General features: G+C 36.9%; 1 long non-coding RNA gene across 8 annotated transcripts; it reads left to right on the top strand.

Moving 5' to 3' along the window:
* Window positions 1-7,654: 7,654 nt before the first annotated feature.
* On the top strand, window positions 7,655-9,653 carry LOC128882290 (uncharacterized). Of its 8 annotated transcripts, none has more exons than XR_008458343.1 (6): window positions 7,655-7,920; window positions 8,199-8,374; window positions 8,443-8,509; window positions 8,592-8,663; window positions 8,736-9,409; window positions 9,508-9,653. It is a non-coding gene; the product is annotated as an uncharacterized LOC128882290 (long non-coding RNA). The 8 variants fall into 8 exon arrangements; XR_008458341.1 differs by having other exon boundaries at window positions 8,432-8,509; XR_008458338.1 differs by lacking the exon at window positions 8,443-8,509 and having other exon boundaries at window positions 8,540-8,663.
* Window positions 9,654-9,659: the final 6 nt, after the last annotated feature.

Below are 9,659 nucleotides of genomic sequence, written 5' to 3'. Positions count from 1 at the left end.
CGATGGTGAATAACACTGCAGTTTAAATAGAAATTATTTCACACTTTCCACTGCATTTTCCCATACTTTTAAGCAATTATATCTAGAGCTAGTGCGTATTCATATACATTAAATAGAAATTATTTCATGCTTTTCACTGCATTTTCCCATACTTTTAAGCAATTTTAACTAGAGCTAGTACGTATTCATATAAATTAACTAGAAATTATTTCATACTTTTCACTGTACCTTTTTTGAAGTAGGTTAAATTTTTTTTCCAAAATATTATTTTATCGTAATGACCAGATTAGTGAAGATGCACATGTTCGGATTGTGGTTGGACAGTTTTTGCAATTCTACAAAAATATGTCCAAAATCGACAATGCTCCTTCCACTAATCTCGGCAGGACGCAAACGATCTGCATCGATGTTCCCATTTTCGTGCAGAACGATACTTTCGTTAGTTTCGTCCATATTGTTTTGCATTCCCGATGTTGAGTATCCTAACTCATTACATGCATTCATCGAAGGCGCAGGAGATGCATCTGTTTCATTTAGCGATTCCAACATGCTCGCGTCGTTTTACAAACATGTATATTCGCACTTTCATCGTTAAGTCTGCTCATTGCATTTTCCTGCCCTTCTTGAAACTGTTCGCACATACCTGTTGGCAATACTTCCTTGCATCTTCGCGCACGGAGTATGCTTTGTTTCAATGACATCGTTTTTTAATGTCCCGTTCTTCGATACTTCGGCATGTTGACACTTTTCACACACAGAAAAAATGAAAACAAATAGAGAGAATAAGATTAAAAGAGGAAAAATAAAATAAACAAGATAGATAAGAAAAAAAAATGAAAAATAAAAATAAAAAAGATAAATAACCTAAAACAAATGGAAAAAATAAAAAACAATTAAAAACACTTCAAATCACTTCACACGCTAATTAAAATTGAAATCTTTGACGCATCCGGACGATGCGACTGATCGATTCAAACTAGCTGAACAGAGCTGAGCCACTCGATGTTGTCTAGTAAAAAAACACAGACTGTGAGAGAGAAAGAAGTCAATAGTAGGGACAAGGCTACTACGAAACGTCAAGACTCAGGTTGTGACAATACGACCTATGCCGTGGGCCCAGCAAAAGACAGCACTTTCGTCAAGTGGACCCATGTGATGCACAGGCGTGGATAACCTTTGAGTTTTCAAAGTTTAGAAATAACGGCTATTGAGGACGAAGACGAACGAAATTCTAAAACGTCCCATACACGATACTATTTGTCGTACGAGCCGTAAGACAAATTGCTTCATTAATTCCCTTCGACCGTTTGAATGAGAGTTGCATTGTCTGTGGCGCGTGAGTGGCTGTAAAGTGATCGTCAGCTTGCGTATTTGCGTTGGGTGTTGCCGCGGCAACTACTCACACACGTATAATTATAATTTAAAAAAAACTGATATTAAGAAAGCTGAAACTTTGTTTGTACGTTTATTATGATCTAAATAAACGGAAAATAGTCGTCAGCTGACTTCATGGTGCGGGGTTGTATGTCAGCTTCCCACCCAAACATGCAAAAAATATGCGCTAAGTAAACTTATATCAAGAAAGCTGAAATTTGGTGAAGTGATAGTCGACTTTAACAGTTTCACGAAAATAATTAGGCCAATCAATAGAGCATTTTTTTGTGACAAAAATAGTAACAGCAAACCGATTATGCAGTTACATAAAATGGCATGCGTAGATTAATAAGTATATGTTTTTCACTCCCAATTCTGTTCCGCTTCCTTGTTATTTACAATGTAACCCTCGGACACCTGGCGGTCGCACGAACGACGGAGCCGGGTCACTATTCAGGCATCGAAATCCAAGTCCATACACGCTACAAAAGAAGGCTTAAAATCAAAATATGCAAACATTATAATCATATTAATAATGCCTCGTAACCAATTGTTTTTGTTAATATTTTGTCCCGAAAACTACTTCTTTTGCAATAAAGTTCAAAACATTTCTGTCACTAACATTTAGAATAGTGGGGAGAGCCGATTGCTACGGATCGAGTTACAATGTAAACACATGGCTCGACACTCTCGATCACAGAGGAATGGGACTTCGAAAAACGACGGAAAAATGATCCAGGCCCGGTGCCGGAGGGAATGCTAAAAATTGTGATTTTTGTCGATTTTTGCCTTTTAAAGAACAAAATCCTTCTATAAAAATTGGATTTAGTAAATTTGCTCAGCTTCGTCCAAAAGAATATGTAATAGTCGGAACCTGTGGAACACATTCTGTGTGTGTATGTGTAATGCATCAAAATGTAAAGTTAATGCTTCATAGTGCCAAACTGCAAAAATTAATTCCTACATCTTGTAATTTTCCATGCACATATAAAGAAATGTTATCAAATATGCGCTGTGATGTTTCAAATGAAGCAATTTCAATCCCATTCGTAAACAATTGCAAGGTATATTTGAAAATCATTCGATTGTACCTATTTTATGCAATAAATGGACAAGTACCGATAGATCTAATTTAGAGCCTATACAATATTCAATACCAGCATTTCTTAATGAATTAGAAAACAAAATGTTGCAATTGTAAGTCCCTGATTTCATAGCAAAAACTCGAAGTAGTTATTTGAAATATTCAAAAGGAAGTTTAAATCTCGATGAGTTTGTTGTCGTCAGAGATTTTGCCGAAAATTATTCATTTATTATGCAAGATACAATACAAAATTATCATTGGTCCAATAAATAGGCTACAATATATACGTTCGTTGCCTATTTTCTGCCAGATAATTGTTTAAAACATGAAAGTTTTGTCATTCTTTCAGATTGTTATGAACATGATAGTATTTCTATTAATTTTCTTTCATTTCATTTCACTTCATGTTGTATCATTGAAATCAGAAAAATCTCACAAATACGTCGGTAAAAATTTAATTAGAGAAAAGTCTAAAATAAAAAAGTTTTATTGATGAATTATTATTTGTATGAGTATCTCGCCGATATCTCGGTTAGAATCATATTATGATGTAACATTCGGCTCACAACCCACTTGAAGGTTCATCTCCTCGCGTAGAAGGGGTCGGAGGGACCTAGTGAACTGACACTGCGAGGCCAAGAAACGGGCACAGCACCGCGAGCCAAACTTTATCGCATCATTGAAAAGTATCTTCGTTAAAAAAACGTCCGATTTACGCGATGTGAGATATCATTTTAATCAGGAGAATACCAAGAATCCAATGGCATCACGTTCACGTTGTTACGGTTCTTCCCTTTCTTGAAAAAGGGTTTGAGAAGGATTATAATCACATCCAGTGAAGGCATGGGAAGCCGGCAATGCTGCGCTCAATTGAGGGCCTAATTTTTAATATAATGTACTAATATTTGTAAACCGTTGATTATTGCCGACATCGACTTCCATGGAAATGGTAATTTGTCGGTGATTGGGTAGAATATAGGTATACAGGTTTGAAGGAGTCAGCTTGGAAGAAAATGGGAACTCTACTGTTTGTAACCTGGCAAGTCAAGGAAAAAGGTTCAGCGGATAAAATAGTAAAAGTGACCATGCTACATCTGGTCGCTAAATGTTGGAAACCTGAACGCTTACAATTTTAGCGACCGCGCATTTATGACGGTAACGATCATAAAACCATTAACTGTCGAATGACGCTGTCGAATATAATTTTACTCTTAATATAAAACTCACAAATCAACACAAGTATAACGGACACGCTGACATGTCGTCAATAACAATTTCGAGTAACAGTTATACGAAAATAATTGTCCGCTGAGCTTTTCGCGGTGGAAAAGTCCTCAGCTGATGGAGTAAAGGATGTCATACGCCCGCATGCATTGCGATGCGCCGTATCTTTCATTTATCAGCTGAGCACTTTTCTACCGCGAATAGCTCAGCGGACAATTTAGGCAATCGGTAGAAAATTAAAACAGCGTTTTTGTGACAAAAATAGAAACAGCAAATCGATTGTACAGTTACATAAAAAGGGATGAGTAGATTCATAGGTATATGTTTTTCACTCCCATCTCTGTTCCGTTTTCTTGCTATTTACAATTTTTTGCTTATAAATTTTAAACTAATGCAGCAATATCAATGCTCCAATGAGAAAATTTTGATTTATTTCTGGATCAGTAAAAGCGCTTTTTTATTCCGAATCCAACAGCATGTATGAGTTTATGATTATCATACAGGAAAATTATGTAATATTGTAAAATTGTCGCTTTAGTAGACTATATTTCGAATTCTTTAGGAATTTTTGTCCCATAAATAATAGAAGTTGCACCCATATGTTATTTAACACACTATGCTTTCTTTTGGCTGAGGATGTGAAAAATAATTTTTATAGAAATTCATAAATCAATTAAATTAGAATTTTTAACTTTCAATTGCGCACCCTACACTAACAGTACGGTCCCTTATTAAAAATTATGTAAAACCGAACGTTGCAAGTATTTGCAAAAAAACTTATAAGTTTCTTAAAATATAACAAATAATGTATCCAAATATATTGAGAACTCAGGATATTTTTTGCCGTTTGTCTGTATGTTTGTTTAAAGATAAAGATTGTATTATGAATACAAATGATTGATACATGATTATTTATAACAATTTCCACGCTGACACACATTTTCTACGATGGAAATCTGCCTCACATTGTGATATATACTAATATTGAATTTTGTCCACTTATTCCGCACTGTGCGACGCGCTTCGATACAGCGTTCCCTTCAATCACTTTTTATTCAGACAATTTCAATTTGTTCATCTTTTTAAAAGTACCACCAGAAAGAGGAAAAATGGGTCTATAAACTGCGGAACGCAGGTAATTTTTATACCTGTTGTTAGATCCATAATTGTAACATTTTGGGACCAGCCAGCAAAGCATATTACAATATAATTGAACAAAAATCACTAAATTGTTACGAGCCAGGGCGATAGCGACGCGCGTGTGAGCCCAGCGAGTGGGATAGATTTGAGAATTGAACCAATACGATTAATTATTGTGTATCAATGGTGCCGAAGGCTGAGGATCGATTAGACAATGCAGACGACTCTGACGTGAAGTCAGATAGATGCAGGAATCGGTATCTCCCAGTAAAGGGTAACCGTAGGTTAGGGTGTTTGGTTGTTGGTTATTGGAGACAAATGCAGACGCCTCGGACGTTAAGTCAGATAGCTGCAGGAATCGGTATCTCCCAGTTAAGGGTAACCGTAGGGTAAGGTTCCAATTGTGAGATTGTTGGAAAAAGTGCAGCGACTCTGGCGCGAAGTCAGATAGCTAGCAGGAATCGGTATCTCCCAGTAAAGGGTAACCGCAGGATATGTTGAATTAGGGAATTCGGGTTGAATACACTGAGCTTAAATCGTATCGTTGATGAATACTACGCGTCGCGGATAAAGCCTCGCAACTTATTAATTTAATTGAATAATAACTCGAGCGGCAAAGTTATTATGTTGTGGGATCGTTACACAGGTTAGGATTGCTTGTTATATCGTGAAGGTTTAGTAATTGACTTAGGAAACTTTGAATTTACACAAAAGAATATATATATTCAGAATAACTATACTAAGTTACAAATGTGCAGTGTTGTGTTGTCGCGGTCGTGTGTAGTAAACGTTGTATTTAATTACCTAATTGTTGCACGGTGTTAACGCACTGGCGATGCGGGGGTCGAGTGTGATTCTAAATGCGAATCTTCGCGGATCTATAAGGTTAACTTGATCGAAAGGGAAACTGAAGCCCGATCTCACTAAAGCACACTCTGCAACGATGGACGTGATGTGACTCTACGTAACTCTATCGTCCTAATCCCCTGAGCAACGAAAATCATGGGTTTATATACCCCTAAATGTTGGTGGGGATCCGTCGGTGATTTCCATATTTGGAAATCTGATGGTTAGGATTTTCGTGGCTCTGAGGTGAGCAGCTGCGTACCCTGGGAAAGGGTAGATAAGAAGTCTTCCCACGCAACGCAAGTCGAAGATGATGTTAAGAGTATGCAGCTGCAGGATGCACTCCAGGGAGACCGAGCTCCAACTTCCAGGAGGGTAGATAAAATAAAATAAATGAACGCGAGCTTCGGAAACAAACAGCGAATTTCTGTATACGTAACAAAAGTATGGGAAAATGCAGTGAAAAGTGTGAAATAATTTCTATTTAAACTGCAGTGTTATTCACCATCGTTTGATGAATTTACGCCAAACATACGTGAAATAGTACGCTTTTTGCGATAAAAAGTTATATAAAGTGGTAAAAAATAAGACAAGGACAAATGTTTTGCTATGGGATCAAATGACAAATGCTCTTCCAGATGCAAGAAGTTTCAATCTGATTGGTCTATCCGTCTCGGAGTAAGAAACAAGACAAAATTTTTCTGTTTTTAAAAAAAAACGGATAAAAAATGACAAATCACAAAATGTTTCTTTTACGCGACCAACTGGAAGAAATATTCGACAAGATGCAAGAGGTTTCACTCCGATTCATCAAGACATCTCGACGTAATCGGCAAGCATACCTTAAAATCACGGTTTTTTGGTAAAAATACGGGTAAAAAATGACAACTCGCAAAAGTCTTGACAGCAGGATCATCGGGGGAACATGCTCTGCAAGATGCAACAGGATTCATTCCGATTGGTCAAGCCATCTCGGCGTAATCGGTGAACAGACATTAAAAAAAAAGAAATAAATAAAAAAATATATATATATACATGTCGAATTGAGTAACCTCCTCCTTTTCGAAGTCGGTTAAAAGTTCCATTATGCGGCGCGAGATATGAGTCTAAAGGACACAATTCAAAACTAAATTGCACGCATTCACAGCATATTTTCCCAAAATGGTTCGAATACAAACAACGCGTACTATTTCCAAGTTCAAGGGCAACAACACATTACGCAAAGAAAATATTGTATTTTTGCAAGTGGACGCTTGTTGACATAAAATACGTGATTGTTAAGCGCAATGATAAATTTTGGAAACATAAAATGTTACCATTGCTAAAGCGATTCTACGAGAACTGTTGCTTCCCGAAATATTAGATAGTAGAACTGACAGAAGCATGCCAATTCGGGAACCGCAGTATATCATTGATGCGCTAGAAGCGGACAAGAACAGAATTGTATTGAATAAACAGTAGCTATGTTGCATGCTTTTAATAAACTTATGCATGTAACATTTCTAAAATGTAAGATTGTTTTCCAAAATATTTATTTTGGTGTGATTTTAGTGGGTATTCCTCTCCTTGTGAGGAGCGAGCCCTTGTTGCATGCTTTTAATAAACTTATGCAAGTAACATTTCTAAAATGTAAGATTGTATTCCAAAATATTTATTTTCGTGTGTTTTTAGTGACTATTCCTTCCCTTTTGAGGGGCGAGCCCTTGTTGCATGCTTTTAATAAACTTATGCATGTAACATTTCTAAATTGTAAGATTGTATTCCAAAATATTTATTTTCGTGTGGTTTTAGTTGGTATTCCTCTCCTTCTGAGGGGCGAGCTCTTGGTGCAAAAGAAAAATGTATGACCGCGGGCACGCGGCTCCACAGAGACGACAGCAGCGCTGCAGTGGACAGTGCGAAAGCGAAGCAGCCATATTGTCATACAAATTTTTTGCCAGCTATCTAGTAGTTCTCCTACTGTCCGTTGGTGGCACCAGCTTACGATATAGTAGTTCACCTCCTCTCCGGTAGTGGCGCTAGTTTACCTCCTGCGCACCCTTAACAATCTAAATTAGAGTGAACAAAAATTTCAAAACTCCGTTAGGCGTTATCAGGCACAGCCCGAAATCTCCTACTTCTACCATGATCACAAGAGCTACTTGATCCACCCTTGATCCTACGGCAGTTAGAGGCGAAACAAGGCATGGATAACCAAAACCCCTAGCACGCATGTCTACTTTAACATACATCTTATGGGGAGGCTTACATTGGTAACGCATTATTGTACATTATTCAACATTATCAGTAGTACTATCAAGTCTTATACACGCTAACTTAAGTTTATAAATATGAACAATTTTGAATTTATTTGGTGATAAAGCAATTTCAACATTTAAATCGTTTAATTTTCGAATTATTTTATAAGGGCCAGTCCAATATGAATTAAATTTCGATGTTTTAGGTTCCCTTAGCAGGTATACATCATTATTTAAATTAAATTTGTGAGAGTTTACATTTTTGTCATAATGTATTTTACTTTTTTCTTTAGCTCTTTCAAGGTTTTTTGCTGCCATTGCCTGAGTAGTAGTGACCCTTGTGAGAAGCTGATCTAAATACTGGATACAGGTTCGCGGAACTTCCTGCTTCGCAAACTCGGAAGGAATTACGGCCTTTACACCAAAAACCAATTCATGTGGAGTAAAACCTGTGGACTCATGTACAGAGGTATTGTATGAAAATATACCAAATCTCATCCAATCGTCCCAATCTGATTTTGTACAGTAATGTTTAAGATAGTCTATGAATACGCGATAAGCTCTTTCCAAAGATCCTAATGACTGAGGGTGAAATTCAGTAGAGGTAATTCTTTGAATTTTAAAAATCTTACAGAAGTTTTTCATAATTCCACTAATGAAATTACTTCCCTGATCTGTATGAGTAGCCCTAGGACAACCGAATCTACTGATAAACCGTTCGGACAAAGCGGCAGCGACAGACACTGAATCGATATTAGGTAAGGGAATAGCATCAGAATACTTAGTTAAATTATCCTGAAGCATCAGTAAGTAACGATTGCCTCTTGAAGTTAAAGGTTATGGACCCACAATGTCCATCTGCACTTTTTCGAACGCGACCTTGGGAGTGTCAGTAATTCGCATGGGTTGTCTAGTCTTTCCAGAACGAATTTTATTCCTTTGGCATATTAAGCAGATACGTACAAATTCTTTAATTTCCTATACCAGGGCAATAAAAATGTTCTCGGATGCTGCTATAAAGTTTAGTTATGCTTTTATGACCTCCTATTACAGACTCGTGAAACTCCTCAATAATTTCAAATCTTCTTGAATGAGACGGAGTTTCAATTTCACCAGTGCAAACTGTAATTATGTATTTAAAGTCATTAAAAACTTGATTTATCGTATCCATAATAAAATTCCATTCGATGGGTTCAAGATTATTGTCATTCTTTGATATGCTAAAGGTTTTCAAATTTGAGGAATCTAATAGGTGCTTCAAGGATTTAATGGAGGAAACAATGTGAACAGGGTTTGGTTTATCCTGAGAAACAGCTTTAAAGAACAAATGGTAAATACGAATTTTATCAGCAGGGAAGGTCATGGCATCACCAACATTCAAAGAATACTGTTTGAGTTGATCAATGGAAAACCCTCTTCGTGCAAACAAATCCTGTCCAGTCTGTGAAATGTTATTGCAATCAAGTGGTAAAAAATGGACAAGGTTATTTCTACGCATAAAAAGGTAATCTTTACTATTAAAAATTACAGGTAATGGAGTGAGATCAGTTGTATCAGTTGTTTGTCTGTTGGAGTCTAATATCAAAATTTTGTCTTTTTCAGAGTCGTTAACGGTTTTTTCACTTGGGATTCCCCGTGCGGTCTTGGTCGCGAAAAAACTGGATATGTGCTGAGCAATCACTAGGCTCCCCGGGGATCTCTGCCGTGAGCTATGTGAACTTGATACCCGACTTTTCAAAAATTAATTTTTTTTT

The sequence above is a fragment of the Hylaeus volcanicus genome, unplaced genomic scaffold (genome assembly GCF_026283585.1).
Source record: "Hylaeus volcanicus isolate JK05 unplaced genomic scaffold, UHH_iyHylVolc1.0_haploid 9478, whole genome shotgun sequence".
NCBI lineage: Eukaryota > Metazoa > Arthropoda > Insecta > Hymenoptera > Colletidae > Hylaeus > Hylaeus volcanicus.
The sequence above is the reverse complement of the archived record's forward strand: the minus strand, read 5'-3'. Positions and strand labels throughout refer to the sequence as shown.